Source organism: Chiloscyllium punctatum, chromosome 15 (assembly GCF_047496795.1).
Source record: "Chiloscyllium punctatum isolate Juve2018m chromosome 15, sChiPun1.3, whole genome shotgun sequence".
NCBI lineage: Eukaryota > Metazoa > Chordata > Chondrichthyes > Orectolobiformes > Hemiscylliidae > Chiloscyllium > Chiloscyllium punctatum.
Genome location: NC_092753.1, coordinates 53,097,027 through 53,118,929, shown reverse-complemented (window position 1 = coordinate 53,118,929; position 21,903 = coordinate 53,097,027). Strand labels below are relative to the sequence as shown.

The following is a 21,903-nucleotide window of genomic DNA, read 5'->3' as shown; positions in this document are numbered from 1 at the left end:
ATCATGAAGGGAATGGATAAGGTAGATAGGCCAGGTCTTTTCCCTGGGGTGGTGAGTCCAGAACTCGCGGGCACAGGTTTAGGGTGAGAGGAGAAAGGTATAAAGGAGTCCCAAGGGGCAACTTTTTCATGCAGAGGATGGTGCGTATGTGGAATGGGCTGCCAGAGGAATAGTGGATGCTCGTACAATTGCAACATTTAAAAGGCATCTGGATGGATATGTGAATAGAAAGGGTTTTGAGGGATATGGACCAGGTACTGGCAGGTGGGACTGGATTGGGATGGGATCAGTTCTGCATGGGCAAGTTGGACAAAAGGGTCTGTTTCTGTGCTGTACATTTCTATGACTACTTACCACCACATACAAGTTCAACATCAGTTCATGTACTACAAGTATTAACTGCACTGAATACTGGAATGTGTTACCATCTTTGGCAAAAACTGTGTATGTTTCTCTCACAAACTATACAAATATATTGTCAGCAAAAGCCAAGAAACATGACAAAAATTCTGTCAAAGAAATCTACTGATGAGAGTACTTGATTGTTCTGCAACATCAAATTTTCTTCATTACTTGAAAAGTCTTCCTGAATAGTTAATATTACATTCAGGAATTAATTCAATTTTTCCATATTTACAACTGAAGAAACACCAGTTTTCATCTAAATTTATAGCTCACAATGATTTCAGATATTCCACTGGTTCCGAAGACATGGAAATAGATCATGAATGATTCAAAGTGGTTCTTGTAAAGTGGAAGCAATTAAATTTAAAATTGATTATTCGGTCACGAATACCAGAAAATTTGTATTTATAAAGATGATAAACTTCATCTAATGGCAATAGGCCTTCGGCCAAGGGTCATGATTATTCAGTCAAGAAATGTAAAATAAAAAGTAAGGCTTCTTCAACTTCCACGCTTCTATTTTAATTTCAATCAGATTTGCAGAAATTGAAGAGTAAGAGGACTTTCTACTTTTTTAAAAAAGTTATTTGACAGACTTGAAAACACAAATAAAACTTGGTTACAACTCTGGTTGTATGACCAGACCATACAGCTCACCCAAGAAAAGACATTCTGACCTACTAATTAACAAGCACTTGGGGGAGAAAAGACTAATCCAAGTCATAAGTCTCAGGTGCACAATCTATTGCACGATCCTTTAACACCACTGTTAAAATGGGCCATATTGGAGGACAAATCTTTCAGTGGCATGTCACTTCCAACAAGAACAAAGGTTAATCCAGGTAATAACATAACCCAGTCTTCAAAACAAATTCAGCCAATTATCTCAACTTATTTAATGCATTCTATTAAATGGGATATCAACTCAAAAATTACAAGCAAAGTAATTTGTACCCATTCCAGAATTGTTTCTTGTTTCTGTTTCATACTTTAAGCTACTCAATAGATGCAGGCTGGGAACAGACATTTTGTGAAGAACTCCATGGGCTGACATCACAAAAGTACTACTCCAGTGACATCATAAATAGCAAACACACCAAGGATGAAGATTGCATAATTATGTGGTATTACAGGTTGATCGTGGCATCACTACATCTTCTATTTTAAATTAATCCATTGCTAACTGCAGTTAAAATAGTACATACGGCGTACAAATTCACAACTATTTATCCTAAACTGTAGTTAGGTTTTTTCTCCCGGAGGTTTTGGGCAGAAGATGCAATTCACACACAACTTCTGCAAACAGTTAAAGTTTATTAAAGCTTGTACAAGCTAGGTGACCCCTTTTGGCCCTCTCCGTAGGCAAGTGAAGTCAGGTCAAAGTGAGGCCATGAACAACAAAAAAAACACATCCCCTTCATACATATCAGTTGGCCATGCCTACAGATGCTTTAGCCACTTGCCCACAATCACATGCCACTCTAGACAAGCCCCATGTTACCCCAGGTAGAATAGCAGGATGAGATCATCCTCAAAAGATTATGCAAATGCTAATATCCTAATCCTGAGGCATCATTATGCAGATGATTTCCTAACTCACCGATTCCTCAGGACAATACAGGCGCGACATACCTCTGGCCAGAGAGCATTTCTAGATGGAAGAGACTGAATTATAGTTTAACTTGACAATAGCAGGGGAATAATAACAAATGACTGTCTAGATGAAGTGCAAATTACAATGGATAGTCATCCACATTCTTTCATGATGATTATTCCCACCTAAAGGCAGTGCAGTTTAACCTTTTAGTATTACATTCATGTCCAGAGAGATATTCCCATTTAATATTTTCACATTAAAATACAGCTGTTTAAGGTTTGTCAGAAAACTTTGTAATCCTGTAGCAGCTATATAACTAGGCTCAAATAGCTAATATATGATTTTTGTTTAATATGTGACAAACTCAACATTTAAATAGTAATTCAAAATAGTCAAAGCGCCCCAAACCTGGAAGGGTACAGGCCAACAGCATGAAAGTGACAATGACAGTGAGTTGCTCATTTGAGGACAAAGACTGTTGTGTTGAATGGGCTCCTTCTTGGTATAAATTTCCAGAAATAAATGATGGCATACAAATATATTTTCAAATGTCAACGCCAAGTTTTCTCAGGCCTGCCTTCATAGTTTCAAAGCTTAAATTTCTTTCAGAATTAAATCAAACACTTGAATTAGAACAGAGTTAAAATTACAATCACAACATATTAGATAAAACCAGTCCAGCCAATTACCTGTCCAACCTACTCTCAATCACTGAAATGACAGAAGGTGTCTTTATAGAAATGTCCACAAGTAATGGGAGCATTGGTAGGCTTTTCAGCCCCTCAAGCCTACTCGTCCATTCAATATTCCTCATCCACATTTCTGCCCTTACCCCATAATCCTTTATTCCACTATTGATCAAGAAACTCTCAGTCTTAAACATAAACAAGGAATTTGCAGCCACAACTCTGTGGCAAGGCGCTCCAAAGTTTCTCAACCCTCAAATTCCTCATCTCAGTCTTAAAAGAAGTGGCACCTCTTCATTGAAACTATGTCCTCTGGACCTAGACTCCCACAAGGAAAGATATGCCGTCAAGCCCATTAAGAATCCTCTATGTTGCAATGAGATCTCTTCTCATCCTTCGAAACCCCACCAAGTGGAGTCTCAAACTATTAAGGAGAAAGTGAGGACTGCAGATGCTGGAGATCAGAGCTGAAAATGTGTTGCTGGAAAAGCACAGGTGGTCAGGCAGCATCCGAGGAATAGGAGAAACGATGTTTCGGGCATAAGCCCTTCTTCAGGAAGAAGATGCATTCCTGAAGAAGGGCTTATGCCCAAAACATCGATTCTCCTGTTCCTTGGATGTTGCCTGACCTGCTACGCTTTCTCAAACTGTTAAACCTTGGTTTATAAGATAATCCCTCCTTACCATGGATCATCCCAGCAAACCTGCTCTGAACTACCTCCAAGGGAACAATATCTTTCAATTAGGGGATTAAAACTGCTCTCAGTACTCCAGGTATGGTCTCACCAGCACCTTGTACAGTTGCAAGACAGACTTTCTTACTCATATTACAACCACCTTGAAAGAAGGGCTAACCTTCTATTAACCTTCCTGATTACCTGCTGCCTCCGAGTGTCAATTTTCTGTACACAAGCACCCCAAGTCCCTTTGTGATGCAGCTTTCTGTTTCACTTCAGGTAAATAATGTTCTGTTGGAATTCTTCAACTCACAAGCAGCACGATTCAGCAACAACCAACATTCAGTTGGGTTCTGCCAGATGTTAGCTCTAGAACCAATTACAGTCTTTGTCCAAACATAACAGAACTAAATTCTCAAGGTGAGTCAACAGGAATGCCCTTCACATAACGGTAGCACGGAACTGAGGCACATCAGGCAGCCCTAGCAAAATTGAAGACCACGGGAATCAGGGAGAAAACTCTCCACAGGTTGGTTTCAGACTTCATACCTCAAAAAGAACATGGTGGTGATTGTTATTTAACTAAGTCCCCAGAACACCCTGCTGTAAGAGTACCCCAGAGTTGCCTTCTCGGACCAATCACTTGCAGTTGCTTCAGTAATCTTTCCTAAAGCAGGTCACAAAAGTGGATGTTCATTACTAAGTGCTGTGTCCAGAACCAGCCACAGGACCTCAGATGTTAAAACAATCCACATTCTTACCGACAGCAAAAACACAGACAGCAGTCAGGCTGTGCTAACTGTCAGTAAGCTTTGAAGGGCTTTTGCCTGAAACGTCGATTTTCCTACTCCTCAGATGCTGCCTGACCTGTGCTTTTCCAGCACCACTCTAATCTTGAATTTGCAGATCAAGTACCAGGCAATGAAAACTGCATACAGCACTCAGACCAACCCTTTCACCCCCTTACTGAACAAGCATCTGTCCATCTCTGCCTAAAATTATTTAAGTACTCTACTTCCACCACTGAGGAATAAAGGCTTTTGATCTTCATGAAATTTTTTGCCTGATCTGTATTAAATGGGCAGCCCTGAATAGAGACTTGTTCAAAATTCTCCCATGACAGCAAACATCGTCTCTATATTTAACCAGTCAAGACTCCAAGATCTTATCTTTCAAATCAAGTCACCACTTCCTCCTCTAAATTCTTACAGATACAAGGTGAGCCAGGCCAACTTTTGTCATAACACGACCAAGTGCAAAAGTCTGGTAAACCTCCTTTGTACACCACCAACACATTCACATTGTTCCTCAACTAAGGTGACCAATACTGTGCACAGTATTCTAGATATAGCCTCACCAGTGGCCTGGATAATCCAAGCATAGCCTCCTTACTTTTGTACTCAATTCCACTAGTGATAAATGATAATATTTACCCAGCTTTATATACTTGCATTACTGTACCCTAATCTTTTGCAATTCATGTACGAGGAATCAGAGATACTTGGGCACCTCTCACAATTTGCCTCCCCAAAATAGATAATTTCACATTTTCCCACATTATACTTCAATTGCCACAACATCGTACACTCAAATCTTTCTGTTGTCTCTTTGCCATTCTCACTGCTTACTTTCTTACCTCTGTGTCCCCTTAATGTTAACTCAGTTTCTCTCTCCACAGATCCTGCCAGACTTGCTGAGTTTCTTCAGCAGTGTCAATACCATTAAAGACAAAGCAAGCCCTCGATCAGTGCCTTGTTCATCACTAACACATGGTGGGCATAGCGTGTACCACCTATAAGATGCCCTAAACTAGATTAGGATATCTGCTTAGCATGGATGTGTTGGATCAAAGGGTCTGTTTCCATTCCGTACAACTCCATCACTAATTCGCTTGACAAATCTGTACCATCTACCAATTGGAAGGAGAACAGACATGAGAATACCAGCACCTACAAACTCCCCTCCAAACTACACACCATTATGACTTTGAACTATACAGCTGCTCTTGGGTGTCGCTGGGTCAAAAATCATTGAACTCCTTTCTCACTGGACTGTGGCTGAACATACACCAAAAGGACTGCAGTTTCAAGAGGCAGCTTGCCAAAAAAAAACAATGACTCTCACCCACCCTGACCAATGCATCTGACACAGCCTTCATCTCTGTTCCCTCAATTTCAAGGAACATAGATTTGAAGGAATAGGACTGCAATTAGTTTTGCTTTCCACTACCAGGTCCAGCTGAATTGAATTTGTCAGCCTATATCCAATGATAACCACAGACTTTTTCTTTGTGGTTAACTTTTTCTAGAGCCCTTCATCCTCATCTACAAGTGCCAGAGACTCAGGGGATCTTATCTGCTGTCCATACCTTGTCCCTTCCTTCAATTCGATTAAATAAAATCATCCCGGTGTCATGGAATCATTATACACCTAAGTATGACACTTGATCCAAACAAGGAGATATTGAGCCAAACAATAGAGCTTTGTCTGTAAAGCAGGTTCTGGGAGGGAGGGAGGGAGGGAGGGAAGGAAGGAAGGAAGGAAGGAAGGAAGGAAAGGAAGAAAGAAAGGAAGAAAGAAACCAGCAGCGGTAAGGTAGAAAGGGAGGAGAGGGCAGGTATTCCAGAGCTTGGGCATAGATAACTCAAGATATGGACAGTAACGATGGAGCGATTAAAAACCAGCAATACTTTTAAAAATTCACTCGGGGGAGTGGGCATTGCTGGCTGTACCAGCATATCTTGCCATCCCTAATCTTGGGTGGTTGCAGCAAGCTGCCTTCTTGAACGGTTTCAGTCAACCCACAGTACTGTTAAGGAGGAAGTTCCAGGATTTATGCCAGTGAAGGAACAGTGCTGTTGATAGTGGATTATTCAATAATAGTAACACCATAATATCAAGAAAGGTGGTTAGATTCTCTTGCTGAAGATAGCCATTGCCTGGCATGTGTGGGGCATGTATGTTACTTGCCATTTTTCAGTCCAAGCCTGCAAACTGTCCAGGTCATGCTACATTTGGATATGGACTGCTTCAGTCTGAGGAGCTGCAAATGGTGCTGAACACGATTCATCGATGACTGCACATTCCCACTTCTGACCCTATAATGAAGGGAAAGTCGTTGATGAAGCAGCTGAAGATCATTAGACCTAGGATACTATCTTGAGGAAGTCCTGCAGAGATTTCCTGGAGCTGAAATGACCAGGCTCTAACAACTACAGCCATCTTCCCATTCGCCAGGTATAACTGCAACCAGCGGAGAATTTTGTCAGATTCCCAATGACTCCAGTTTTGTTTGGGCTCCTTGCTGTCACTTGGTAATATGTCAAGAGCCACCACTCTGACCTCACCTCTGGAATTCAGCATTTTTGTCCATGTTTCAACCAAAGCTGTAGAGAGAGGCTAGAATTAGATGAGCACAAACATTGCTGAAGATTGGAGGCTGGATCAGATTTTTTACATTCCAGACCTCAGCATGTCCCTGCTCTAAAGTTTTAGCCTCATTAAATAAACAGTACCATAGTCTCAAGAGTATGTTTCTGTTCCACTCCCTAGATACAACTTCTAAGCAACTCTGCTTTAAGGCATTCTATATACTGATGACTGTCCCACAGAAAAAGGAATTTAACTTCACTTCACAAAAGGCAAAAGTCCAACACAAGGAAAATTTATGAACAGACAGATCTCAGCTCAGAAGTTAGACATGTTCAAATTATTGCATTAAGTCACCCAATAAGTTTACAACGTTCACAAATTCAATAAACAATTCTCTTGGTTGTGACCCACTTAAATTCATCTTGGCCTACTTCTGACTACTGCATGGTTAGTTTCTAAATTTAAATGTTATATGATGTCAAATAAATATAATACTGTTACTACAACAGAATTCCAGTACACCACTGCATAACATTCTAAATCAGGGATAAATCTATAACCCTGATCCAAATCTAAAAGCTCCCTAACAATGTGGACATATCCAATTATCTGCCCTTAGTTCAAGATAACTTCAAGACAATGTTTTCATTATTTTTTAATGAGTTGTGATATGGGTCAAGTGCAGACAGATGGGATGAGTTTAGTTTGGGATTATGGTCAGCATGGACTGCTGAACAAACTAAAGGGTCTGTTTCCATGCTCTATGACTTTATAACAAGTCAAATTAAGATCTGAAAATAAACTGACACCATTAAAAATCAGATAAAGGTAGCAGTCATGGCTTAATAGGTAACAACACAACCTGGTGCAACAATGTTAAAGACATCTTACAGTAAGGTGACCGTTATTGTGCCAGGGCAGCTATTATCAATCACAACCGCACCTAACTTCAGAAATTCTGGAGCAGAGATTAGTCTGATGGTGAAAATTAGCAAAGCAGGATTTTTGCTCCTAATGTTATCTTGTGACTCATGCTGAAAGTATCATGTGTAGATACTGGCTAAAGGTATATCATTTCATAGTTGCAATGCCACTAACAGTTAAGTAGTTGTTAGGATTCACTGCCAAAGTCCTTACATCATGAATAATTAGTGTAACAGAATATCAGAAGGCTCTTGATAACAATGACGTAAATTACCATCTTCCCAAGAGGATGGGGATGGCATGAAATAATATCAAGGTTTCTGTACGTTCACAGTAAAATCAGGTAAATTTATTGCTATGTTAAAGACGACATTTTCAACAAGTGCAACTTAAAAGTTTGAACTAAGTAGGTCTCAACTAAAGACTTGCAACATCAATTTGGACATGCCCTCTTAAAAATCAGGTGCTTGTCCTGTTCTGCCTTACCCATTTACAGTGCTCTGATTGGTTCTGAATACATTACTCATTGAGTCTTACATCTGCACAAAACTCTGCAACCGACACTAACAAACTCACCTCTCCTCAACAAAAAGGAAGAGCTAGGGAATCTAATGAACTAATCAGCCAGTTAATGTTGATGCTCTGAAAGCATCCATAGCTGATAACCTAGCATACAGACTTTCTCCAGCTGATCAGCAATTTACAAAATAAATGCTGTTCTGGCAGTAGCAATGAGGCAGGCTTTTGCAGGGGGAAGGATGAATATGCACTGAACTCCACACATGGGAAACAAAATTATAGAAAGACGGAGGCACATGTCTAAAAATAATCAAAAGTTGGGAATAATGCTGGAAGTCAAAAATCTCATTCTTGCCTTTATAATATGAATCGTCAATTATTTCAAGTCTGTTCAAAATTTCTCCAACTTTTTAAAGCCTGGAAACTACATTTACAAATTTCATCACTTGCCCAGATTTTTAATGATCCTCAAGAACCCTCAACTTCCAGTCATCACTCCAACAGTTTGAACTGTTAACCTGGTCAACCAATAACATGCAGAAAATAGACTTCATTTGACCCATACAGATAAAATTATTCTCTAATTTTCATAAAACAATCACTTTTGGCCAATCCAAGGGTGTTTTGAGGTGGCAACATGTGGATAAAGTGCATAAAAGGTGGATGCATTGCACTGACATTTCTGTAAGGCATTTGCTGAAGTACTCCACCAAACTTTACAATGGAAAATTAAAAAGCTCAACGTAGGGGTTAACAAACTATTAAAGATGATTGGCTGGCAAAAAGAAAGCAAATGGTAGATCTAAGTTTCCGGTTCACAAGTTGTAACAAGTGACATGCAACAGGGATCAATGCTGGGATCTCAACTTTAGATAATTTTTATAAATAATTTTGAAGAGACAGAAGGTTATGGTTGCCAAATGCATTAATGACACAGAAACTAGGAGTAGACTATTTGGCCCTTCAAGCTGCCCCACCACTCTATATCCTCTATCTCAATGCTATATTCCCACTTTCTCCTCATACCCCTTGATCTGTTCAAAATCTTAATCTTTCTTGAAAATATTCAGTCTCCACAGACTTCTGGGGTAAAGAATTCCACAAGTTCACAACCCTTTCCTCATTTCACCCAAAATAATCTCACCCTTATTCTGTGATTGGTTCTGCTGTTCCTGGTCTTCCAAAATCAGAAAAAAACACACTGCCTGCATCTACTTAAGTGCATTGTGAAGTGGACAGGATATTACAAAAAGATACTGCTGTTTAAGTCAGTGGACAAAGATGTGACAAACTGAGTACAAAGTGGGACAATATGAAATTGACCACTTTGGCAGAATAAAGAGACAAGATTTCTAAAAGGCGAGAGATTGTAGAGCTCTGAATCGCAAATGAACGTGAGTGTTCTCGTGCATGAGTTGCAAAAGGTTAGTATGCTGGTAGAGCAAGTAATTCAGAACACTAAGTATCATTCATGGAGGGGAAGCGAACACAAAGGAAGGTTATGCTTCAGTTATACAAGGCTTGATGAGCCAGCTTCTGAAGTGCTGCGCATACTATTGGTCTCTTTATTTAAGGAAGGATGTGAATCCATTGGAAACACAATTTAGAAAATCTTTGCAACACTAATAACTGGAGATGAGCTGTTTTGAGAGTAAAGGTTGACAGTCGAACCTGATGGAGTTTCGAAGTCTTAGAGGTGACTTCATTGAAATACAAAAACCTAAGGCGGTCTTGACAGGGTAGATGTGGAAAGTATGTTTCTTAAAACGGGAGAATAAAGAACTGGGATCACTATTTAAAATTCAGGGTTTGGACATTTAAAACAGATCAGGTGAACATATTTGTCAGTTAGAGTCAGAGTTGTACAGCATGCAAACAGACCCTTCAATCCAACTCATCTGTGCCAACCAAATATCCTAAATTAATCTAGTCTTATTTGCCAGCATTTGACCGATATCTCTCTAAACCCTTCCCCCATTCATGAACCCATCCACATGCCTTTTAGATGCTGCAACTGTACCAGCCTCCACCATTTCTTCCGGCAGCTCATTCCATACACACCACCTTCTGCATGAAAAGGTTGCCCCTTAGGTCCCTTTTAAATTTTTCCCTTCTCACCTTAAACCTATGCCCCCTAGTTTTGGACTTCCCATTCGGGGCAAAGACCTTGTCTATTTACCTTTTCCGTGCTTCTCATGACTGTATCAGCCTTTCTAAGGTCACACCTCAGCCTCCAATGCTCCAGGGAAAATAGTCCCAACCTATTCAGCTTCTCTTTTAACTCAAACCCTCCAACACCAGCAATAGCTTCATAAATCTTTTTCTGAATCCTTTCAAGTTTCACAAGATCCTTCCTCTAGTAGCAAGACCAAAATTGAACATAATATTCCAAAAGTGGCCTTACCCGTGTCCTGCACATTCACAGTATGACCTCCCAACTCCTATACTGAATACACTGATCAATAAAGGCAAGAATACCAAATGCCATCTTCACTAGCCTGTCTATTTACAACTCTGCCTTAAAGGAATTATGAACCTGCACTCCAAGATCTCTTTGTTCAGCAACATTGCCCAGGACCTGTATAAATCCTGCCCAGATTTGCCTTACCAAAATGCAACATCTCACATTTATCTGAATTAAACTCCATCTGCCACTCCACGGTCCATCGTACTCTGAAATAACCTTCTTCACTGTCCACTACACCACCAAGCTTGACATCGTCTACAAAGTTACTAACCAATTCCCCCACACTCTCATCCAATCAAGTCTGTTCATAGAAAGATGGTGGAGGCAGTCATGTAATATTTTTAAGGAAAAGAAACTGAAATTTTAAAGCAAATTGCTGAAAGGCTATCAGGGATACTGGGGAATGTAACTTTGAGGTTCCAATCGGATCAGCAATAAAACTTTATTGAATGGCCAAGCAGACTTGAAGGGATGAATAGACTACCCTTGCTCAACTCAACATTGGCTTGCTTTCTCTCCATAGATGTTGCCTGAACCGCTAATATCCCCAGCACTTTTTGTTTTCAGCTACTCTTGCTCATTTGTAGATTTAAATCACAAAGCTGTCACTCAAAGGCACTCTTCAATATGATGAGCACATTTTTTCCTCCAGACTGCCAAACTGAGCATCCCATGGAAATAACAGCATTCTACTTTGATGGTAAAAAGGTGTACACATTCCAAAGCAACTACTGATGCAAGAACTTAAGAGGAAAATAAGCAAGGCAAAAAGGGGACTTGAGATAGCTTTGGCAAACAGTTAAATAGGCCAAAGGGATTCTACAAATAGATGCTGTAGATCACTATGATATGAAGGACAAAAGAGTAACTAGGGAGAGAATAGGCCCTCTTAAAGATCAGGAAGGCTGCCTACGTGTGGACCTACAGGAGATGGGGCAAGGTACTAAACAGGTATTTTGCATGTGTTTGCTGTGAAGGAGGATACAGAAGACGGGGTAATAGATAGCGAAATCTTGAAAAAAGGCCATATTAGAGAAGTGGTGGTGCTGGAAGTCTTAAAACGCATAGAGGGGGATCAATCCCCAGGTTTGATCAGGTGTACTCTAGAGTCCTATGGGAAGCTAGATAAGTGATTGCTGGGCCCCTGGCTGAGGTATTTATATCATTGATAGCCACCAGAGAGTGCTGGACGACTGGAGGTTGGCTAACATTATGCCATTACAGAAGAAAGGTGGTAAGGAAAAGCCAGGGAACTACAGACAGGTGAGCTTAACATCAGTGATGGGCAGGTCGTTGGAGGGGGTCCTGAGATGAGATTTACATGTATTTGGAAAGGCAACGCCTGATTAGGGATAATCAAAATGGCCTTGTGCAGAGAAAACTGTCTCATGAACTTGATTGAGTTTTTTAAAGAAATAACAAGTATTGATAAGGACAGAGCTGTGGACGTGATCTATATGGACATCAGTAAGGTGTTCAACAAGGTTCCTCGTGGATTAGCAAGGTTAGATCACATGGAATGCAGGGAAAACTAGCTATTAGGATACAGAACTGGCTCAAACGTAGAGGACAGAAGGTGGTGGTGGAGGGTTGTTTTTCAGACTGGAGGCCTGTAAACAGGGATGTGTCACAAGGATCAATGCTGGGTCCGCTGTGTTTCATTTAGTTAATGAATTTAGAGATAAACATAGGAGGTATGGTTGGCAAGCTTGCAAATGATAATAAAATTGGAGGTGTAAGAGACAAAGGTTACCTCAAAGTACAACCGGATCTTGATCAGATAGGCCAATGGGCTGAGGAGTGGCAGATGGAGTTTAATTTAGGGAAGTGTGAGGTGCTGCATTTGGGAAAAGCAAATCAGGGCAGGAGTTACACACTTAACTGGGGAGACCTTGGAGTGTGGGTTCATAGTTCCTTGAAAGTGGAGTCGCAGGTAGACAGGATAGTGAAGGCAGCATTTGATATTCTTGCCTTCATTGGTCAGTGCATCAAGTAGGAAGTGGGGAAGTCAGGTTGCAACTGTACTAAACATTGATCAGGCCACTATTGGAATATCACGTTCAATCCTAGTCTCCCCAAGGGAAGGACATTATGAAACTTGAAAGGGCTCAGAAAAAAAAATTACAAAAATATTACCAGGGTTGGAGGGTGTGAGCAATAGAAAGAGGCTGAATAGGCTGCTTTCCCTGGAGTGTGGGAGACTGATGGGTAACCTTATACAGGTTTATAAAATCATTAGGGGCACGGATAGGGTAAATAGACAAGGTCTTTTTCCTGGGGTGGCAGAATTCAAAACTAGAGGGCAGAGGTGTACAGTCAGAGGGCAAGATACAAAAGGGACCTAACAGGCAACTTTTTCCACAGAGAGGGTGCCGTCTGGATGGAATGAGCTGCCAGAGGAAGTAGTGGAGACTGGTATCATTACAACATTTAAAAGGCATCTGGATGAATATGAATAGGAATGATTTACAGAATGGGCCAAATGCTGGCAAGTGGCACTAGATTAATTTAGGATACCTGTTTAGCATGGACAAGTTGGACCAAAGGGTCTGTTTCAATACTGTACAACTGTCATTCCAGTCTTCATGATATGTCAAAAGGCACCTACATTTTTGGGAATCTAAGTTACAACAATACAGTGTACACAGACAAGATTCATACATATTCCAAATAGGACACTGATAATTCAAGACTGGTGACAAAAGTGACAATACTTCTCTTTTTAAAAACATAGTACAGAAATGTCTCATTTGATGTTTTCATTTCAGAGACCATATGGCTCAGGAGTAGAAATAAGACATTCAGCCTAACAAATCTGCTGAGGCCTGGGACCAACCAAATGCAGTATAGGCTGCTAGCCATTTTTCATAGAAATTAAATTTTGCATTATCAACTTTGCTCATGCGGGCATAAAGAGTACATCTGCAGTTCAATTTCTATACGTGCTGGTGGCCATCTCCTTTCAAAGTTGAACTTACCATTACTGGCAATTTCAGTTTGGTCTATAATAACACCACAAGTATAATCATGCAGCTGCCATAATGGAACTCAACTGCAACACTTTCATAAATAGCGATTAATTTTCAAAGTTGTATCTAAGGTTATGGCAGAAAGGCAAAATTCCTTGCTATTCCAAGTACCTAACTGCTGCATTTATGCAAGAAAAAAATTATAGGTCAAATGGCTTCAAAAAAAATCAGACGATTAACATGCAATGAAGTAAATATACAAATTATCGATCGAATACCAGAACAAAAAAAAATTGGTTACTAACGTGAGTTTGTAATAATTAATTCTTAAAATCGGGACGTATTGACTATAAGATGCAACTTAGTACTGCATCAGGATATTGAAATTTCAACCTCACGTGAACGTATTACGCCAGTGAACTTTAAGTCTCACGATAACCTATAACTGTAATTACAGTTCAATTACATACTCAATTTGCCATTTCTTGAAAGTGTATACATTCTGACCAGTATGATCTTCCGTTATAAAATTAATGTTTCAAAACGTTAACTGTAACCTAGGCCTGAAGCATTCGAGGCCTACCATTTCCAAAGAAAAAAAACCACCTCAGAAATGGCGTTTAACAGTACAAGATGCAAGGGGAAGTGTTTAATTTCCAGTGCGTTCGAAAAAGCGAACATTAAATTTTAAGGGTGCGGAAAGAAAACATTCGCCACCTTCATTTGAGCCCAATGACTCAAAGCAATGCAGGTCTTCTGCACACAAACGGGCGCTTTCCCCTTACATACAGGCAGATATGGGGAGCCTGTCAGCCATTTTCCTCCTCACGCAGGCAGCAGCCGGCTTTACTTGCCGCCGTCAAAAGCCCTCAGACATGTAAACAGCTTCTTTGGTTTTTTCACGGCGCTTTCCAGACTTTTCAATCCTCTTGCTCAGAGATGTCTAGCTTAACGGTCAGAAATAATTGTATCTGCTGAGCAACTGAACTCTCACCCCACCCCACCACCCGACCTGAATCCAATAAAACAATTTTATAATAACTCCGAGAGCCCCATGCCTTACCAGGAATTAGGTCTCCTTTTCCAGGACTGTGAGCCTGGGTTGCGTAGGGAGGGCGAGTGTGAAACAGGGGGTAAGGGGGGGAAAAGGGGAAGGGAAACGACTTCAGGTTTTTTTTCCCCTCTCCCGCTGTCTCTTCTTCTTTTCTTCACCCCTCTTCCCCCCACCCCTCTCTTTTTATTCGTTCCTGTCAACCTTGAAGAGAATCCACCCCAAACATCAACCCCGTTCTCACCAGGACCGAGCCACACAACAATATGGCGGCGGTGCGCGTTAGTTAAAAAAAACTGCACAAACAGAGCAGACGCAATGGCCTGCGACGACACCGAGACGCACAAGAGGAAGAAAATAGTAAAGAGCGGGTTAAAAAAAAAGGGAGGAAATAAGTGAAAGGTCTGGAGGAGACGGTCAGTTATTCGGGGATTTTGTCCAGTTTGTCTCTAGATCTTTCACCCCGCAAAAATAATACATTTTAAACCCCAGCCCGAAAAACAAAGTTACTCTTGTTATTGTTAATAAAATAATAAGAACCCGGATTCTACGCAACCTCCCAATTACGAGTCTTTTGATATTTTTATAAGAAAGGGGACTATTGCTGCCATTTTCTCTCTTATTCCATTATTGTTTGTTTTCCCACCCGCCCGCCTGTCCCTGTCCCTGTCTCTGTTTCTGTTTCTATTTCTATTTCTGCCCCCTTCCTCCTACACTCGAGCCACTGTCGCCTCCGCCTGAAGCCACCCCCAGTCCCAGGCGACTAGCCGGACATCACCCGTAACCCCGGATGATGACGTCACCGTGGTAAGGTAGGCCCGACAAACGCCATCTATCGACTGAACAGAATCATGACTCCTGCACCTCCCCCCACATAATCACCTTTCAAAGGGTAAATAAAGTTTAAGTGCACTTCTCTTACATTGGGAAGAAGTAAGGAAATATATCAGTTGGACTTGTTTTGGGAACATTGTTGAGGCAAACGTATTTGGTTGTGTAAAATCAGTATCTGTCTTCATGTGACATTCCCAATAATCAAGAGTCCACAATGCCATCACACTTCAGGGAAACCTGAAGGCCTCACAAACTCAATGGGAGATTGTCATATATTGGTAATGCCACTGGATCAGCAGTGCCACAACTCAACTAATATTCTGCAGACACTGGTGATATTTTAATTCAATGAAAGTCTGGAATTGAAAACTAGCCAAACGGGGACCAGACAACCACTGACAATTAGCAATATAAACCCATCTGCTTCCTCAAAAAGAAAATCTTTACCTAGTTGGGCCTACATGTCACTTCAGACGCGCACAATATGGTACCTGCCCTGCCAGCAATTGGGCAATAAATGTTGGCTGAGCCAGAAATGCCACATCCCCATGAATAATTTTTTAAAAACTAGTTTGATGCATTGAAAACACACTTCTTGTTGTTAAGTACAGTTTGACCTCCTAGCAAACAGAATAACTAGGACTGTAGAAAAGGCTTTAAATTAATTAAAGGCAGAAATTTTGGAGTATAAATTGGATACGGAAGAACTGCATCACAACAATTTGGATAACAATATCCAGAATGGAATAGGAAGCAATAGAAACATTGAAAAACAATAGCGAATACGGTCAAAAGGTTAAAAAAATGCAAAAATGCAAAATTAATGGCATCTTGCTTGAACGCACAAAGTATTTGAAATAAAGTGGATGACCGCATGAATACAGATTAACACATATGATCTTATAGTCATTACAGACACATGATTATAATGAGATCAAAGCTGGGAACTAAGTATCTCGGAGTATGATTTTTCAAAAGGACAGACAGGAATGAAAGGGCGGTAGAGTAAGATTGTTGTTATGTGATGGAATAGGTACAATAGCAAGAAATTATTTTGAATTAGAAAATGTAGAATCCTAATGGGCAGAGGCAAGATATAAAATGAAAGACACTGATGGGAATATTTTATCAGCTCCCTAACAGTAGCTGTACAGTGGGACACAAAAAAAAAGGAGACAATGAGGGCATATAACAAAGGCAGTACATTAATAATGGGTAACTTCATTCTTTATGTAAACTGGAATAGTCAGATTGGCAGAGAAAGCCATGAGGAAAAATTCATAATGTGTATTTGGGACAGTCTCCTGGAAAATTATATGGTGGATGCAGTCAGGGATCAGAATATTTTGGATTTGGTGATGCGTATTGAGGCCAGTTTAATAAATGTCAGAGATTGAGATTGCCTCTGAAATAGTAGCCATAACATGGTAGAAGTTAACATTTGGCTTGAGAGGAAAGAACATGAAACTACTGTGCTCAGTTTAAATAAAGGCACTTACAAAGGAATGAGGGCAGAATGCATGAGGGAAGGAATTTAACAGCAAAGACGCTTGAGAAATAATGGCAGACAAATAATTCATGGTTCATAGCAAAGACAAAGTCCAGTAATGAAGATGAATTCTAGGAAAGGGCTAAACCAACAATGGTTTATCAAAGAAGTTAAGGATAGGATCGGAAAGAAAGAAAACACATGCAATATGGCAAAGATTGGTGCTAAACCAGAGGGAAAATTTAAAAACCAACAAAAGATGATGCAAAGAAATCATAAAGAATGAGAAAATAAAGATTCAGGATCTTTGAACAAGTAATGTCAAGATGGACAGCAAGAAGTTATTTAAATATATAAAGAGTCATAGAATCATAGAGATGTACAGTCCAACTCATTTGCACCTACCAGATATCCTAAATTAATCTAATCCCATTTGCCAGCACTTGGCCCATATCCCTCTAAACCTTTCCTATTCATATAGCCATCCAGATGCCTTTTAAATGTTGTAATGGTACAAGTCTCCACCACTTCTTCTGACAGCTCATTCCATACACACACCACTCTCTGAGTGACAAAATTGCCCCTTAGGTACCTTCTAAATCTTTCCCCTTTCACCTTAAACCTATGCCCTTTAGGTTTGGACACCCCACGCCAGGGAAAATGCCCCTCATGATTTTATAAACCTCTATAAGGTCACCCCTCAGCCTCAGATGCTCCAGGGAGAACAGTCCCAGCCTATTCAGCCTCTCCCCATAGCTCAAACCCTCCAACCCTGACAATATCCTTGTAAATTTTTTCTGAACCCTTTCAAGTTTCACAACATCCTTCCTATTGGAGGGAGATCAGAATTATACACAATCTTCCAAAAGTGATCTAATCAGTGTCCTGTACAGCCATAATATAACATCCCAACTCCAATACTCAATGTCTGATTAATAAAAGGAAAGCATACTAAACACTTTCTTCACTATCCTGTCCACCTGTGAATCCACTTTCAAGGAACTATGAATCTGCACTCCAAGATCACTTTGTTCAGCGACACTCCCCAGGACCTTACCATTAACTGTGTAAGTCCTGCCCAAAATGTCATTCCAAAATGTAGCACCTCACATTTATCTAAATTTAAGTCCATCTTCCATTCCTCGGCCCATTGGCCAATCTGATCAAGATCCTGTTGTACTCTCCAGTAACCTTTTTTGTTTCTGCTACACCTCCAATTTTGGTGTCATCTGCAAACTTGCTAACTATATATCCTATGTTCGCATCCAAATCGTTAACATAAATAACAAAAAGCAATGGACCCAGCACTGATCCTTGTGGAACACTGCTAATCACAGCCTCCAGTCTGAAAAGCAACCCTCCACCACCACCTTCTGACTTCTACCTTTGAGCCAGTTCTGTATCCAAATGGCTAGTTCTCACTGTACTCCATGTGATCCAACCTTGCTAACCAGTCTACAATGAAGAACCTTGTTGAACGCCTTACTGAAGTCCATTTAGAGCATGTCCACTGCTCTATCCTTATCAATCCTTGTTATTTCTTCAAAAAACTTAAACAAGTTAGTGAGACATCATTTCCCACACCCAATACCATGTTGACTAACCCTAATCAGTCCTTGCCTTTTCAAATACATGTAAATCCTGTCCCTCAGGATTATCTCCAACATGTTGCCCACTGCTGATGTCAGGCTCACCAGTCTATAATTCCTTGGCTTTTCCTTCCATCTTTCATAAATAGTGCCACCATGTTAGCTAACCCCTAGGCTTCCAGCATCTCACCTGTGACTATCAATAACACAAATATCTCAGCAAGGGGCCCAGCAATCACTTCCCTAGCTTCCACAGAGGTCTAGGGTACACCTGATCAGGTCCTGGAGACTTATCCACTTCTATGCGTTTCAAGACATCCAGCACTTCCTCCTCTGTAATATAAATATTTTTCAAGATTTCACCATCTATTTCCCTACATTCTATATCTTCCACATCTTTCTCCACAGTGAACATTGATGCAAAATACTCGTTTAGTGTCTCCCCCATCTCCTGTGCTTCCACACTTAGGCTGTCTTGCTGATCTTTGAGGGACCCTATTCTCTCCTTCGTTACCCTTTTGTCCTTAATGTATTTATCAAATTCCTTTGGATTCTCCTTAACCCTATTTGCCAAAGTTATCTCATGTCCCCTTTTTGTCCTCCTGATTTTCCTCTTAACTATGCTCCTACTGCCTTTATACACTTCTAAGCATTCACTCGATCTCTGCTGTCTATACCTGACATATGCCTTTTACATTTTCTTGACCAACACCTCAATTTGTCTAGTCATCCAGCATTTCCTACACCTACCAGTCTTGCCTTTCACCCTAACAAGAACATATTGTCTCTCGACTCTCATTATCTCATTTTTGAAGGCTTCCCATTTTCCAGCCATCCCTTTACCTGCAAACATCCGCATCCAATCAACTTTTGAATCTTGCCTATTACCATCAAAATTGGCCTTTCTCCAATTTAGAACTTTAACTTTTGATCTGGTCCATCCTTTTCCATCATTATTTTAAAATTAATAGAATTATGGTCGCTTGCCCCAAAGTGATCCATCTAAACCCTTAACACTATGGCAATCCCAGTTAATATTTGGAAAGTTAAAGTCCCCTACCATAACCACCTTATTATTCTTACAGATAATGGAGATCTCCGTACAAATTTATTTCTCAATTTCCTGCTGACTATTGGGACAATAAGGTCCTTTCTAATTTCTCAGTTCCACCCAAATAACATCCCTGGATGTATTCTCAAGAATATCTTGCCTAAGTACAGCCATAATGTTATGCCTTATCAAAAGTGTCACTCACCCTCCTCTTGTTGACCCCCTCTCTGACCTTCATATAACATTTGTATCCTAGAATATTAAACTGCTAGTCCTGTCCATCCCTGAGCCATGTCTCTGTAATTGCTATCATATTCCAGTCCCGTGTTCCTAACCATGCCCTGAATTCATCTGCTTTCCCTGTTAGGCCTTTTGCATTGAAATAAGTGGACTTTAATGTATCAGTCCTACCTTGTTCTGTGTTTTGTTCCTGCCTGCCTTGATTGTTTGACTTGCTCCTTTTCCCAACTGTACCAGTCTCAGACTGATGTCTTTCCTCACTATCTCCACCAACCCACCCCCCCCCCCCCATCCCAACCTTACTCTTTTAAATCCTCCTCTTCCTGCTGTAGCAAATCTCCATGCCAGTATATTCCAATTCAGTGCATCCATCCTACTTATACAGGTCACTTCTACCCCAGAATAGATTCCAATAATCCAAAAATGTGAACCCTTTTCCCCTGCACCAGCTCCTCAGCCACACATTCATCTGCTCTATCCTCCTACTCCTACCCTCACTAGCTCACAGCACCAAGAGTAATCCAGATTTCCATGTTTGAGGACCTGGGGAAGAGAGAATCCAAAGTTAACATAGTTTGCTCAGAGAATGAGGCTGGAGTAAGAATAATGGAAAACCTTGAAATGATAGCATAGTTGAGCAAATACATTGCGTCAGTCTTCACAATAGAAGACATTAATAGCATGCCAAAATTACTAAGTAATCTAGGAGCAAAAGGAAGAGAGGAAATAAATTCAATAAATATTACTAGAGAATAAATTCTGGGGAATCTAATGGGGCTAAAGATCGATAGGTCCCCTGGACCTGAGGGGATGCATCTTAGGATATTAAAGGCAATAGCTATAAAGATAAGGGATGTACTGCAGTAATATTAATGGACTTATTAGATTCTGAAAAAATCCCAGTTGATTCGAAAACCCCCAATGTATACTTTTATTTAGAAAGGGAAGGAGACAAAAAAAATGGTCATTATATTACATGAGCTTAATGTTTCCTGTTGGGAAAATGTTAATCCATTATAAAGGATGTAATGGCAGAGCATTTAAAAATACATAAACCAATCAAGCAGCTTCATGAAGGGGAAATCATGCCTGACAAATTTATTGGAATTCTTTGAGGAGGTAACAAACAGGACAAATAAATGAGAAATATAGATGTAATATTTTCAGAAAGTATTTGATAAGGTCCACACATTAATAAGGTAAAAGCCCATGGTATTGGAGGCAATATGTCAGCAGAAACAGAGGATTTGTTAACTAATACAGACAAAGAGTTGGGATAATGGATCATTTTTAGGATGACAACCTGTGTGCCATAGTGCTGGGGCCATAATTATTGACAATAAAATGAATTACTTGGACGTGCAAAGTGAATGTACTATAGCCAAGTTTTCAGTGACACAAAAATAGGTGAGAAGGGCAAGTGGTGAGGATGTCACAAAGAATCTGCAGAGGGATATAGACAAGCTTAATAAAGGACAAAAATCTTGGCAGGTCTAATATTGTGTGGAGAAATGTAAGATTATGCACTTTGGCAGCAAGAATTGAAGTGGTGAATATTATTTAAAGGAAGAATGATTGCAGAAAGCTACAGAACAGAGAAATTAGTGAGCCTTTATTCATGAATTATGAAAGGCTTGCATCCAAGGTTAGTGTGTAACATGAAAGGCAAATGGGATGCTGGCCTTTATTTCAAAGGAAATGAAACATAAAAATCAGGAGATTTTGCTCAAAGTACACAAGACAGTAATGAGACCACAACTGGAATACTGCAAACAGTTTTGTTCCCTATCTAAGGAAAAATATATTGGCATTGAAAACAGTCCAGATAAGGTTCACTCGGTTGATCTCGGGTATGGAGGGACTGTCATTTGAGGAGAGGTTGAGTAGATTGGGCTTGTACATATTGTAATATAAAAGAATGAGAGGTGACCTTATTGAAATGTGATATTTGAATGCAATTTTAAAAACAAAAATTGAACCACATGAATAGCTACAATATTCAGTCTTGATTTACTTCCCTCTAGAGCACAAAA

At 40.2% G+C, this 21,903-nt stretch overlaps 1 protein-coding gene across 3 annotated transcripts in view; it reads right to left on the bottom strand.

Annotated features, from left to right (window-relative positions):
- The window catches only part of usp9 (ubiquitin specific peptidase 9), a 259,627-nt gene extending 244,195 nt beyond the window's left edge, over nt 1–15,432 (bottom strand). The window contains exons 1-2 of one of the 3 annotated variants that reach the window (XM_072585147.1): nt 14,680–15,432; nt 6,713–6,751 (exon numbers count right to left, since the gene is read on the bottom strand). The gene's annotated coding sequence lies outside the window, so the exon portion shown is untranslated. Of the gene's footprint in view, nt 1–6,335; nt 6,464–6,712; nt 6,752–14,679 lie in introns of all 3 variants that reach the window. The other 2 variants (XM_072585145.1, XM_072585144.1) reach the window with 2 other exon arrangements.
- Between the last annotated feature and the right edge of the window lie 6,471 nt (nt 15,433–21,903).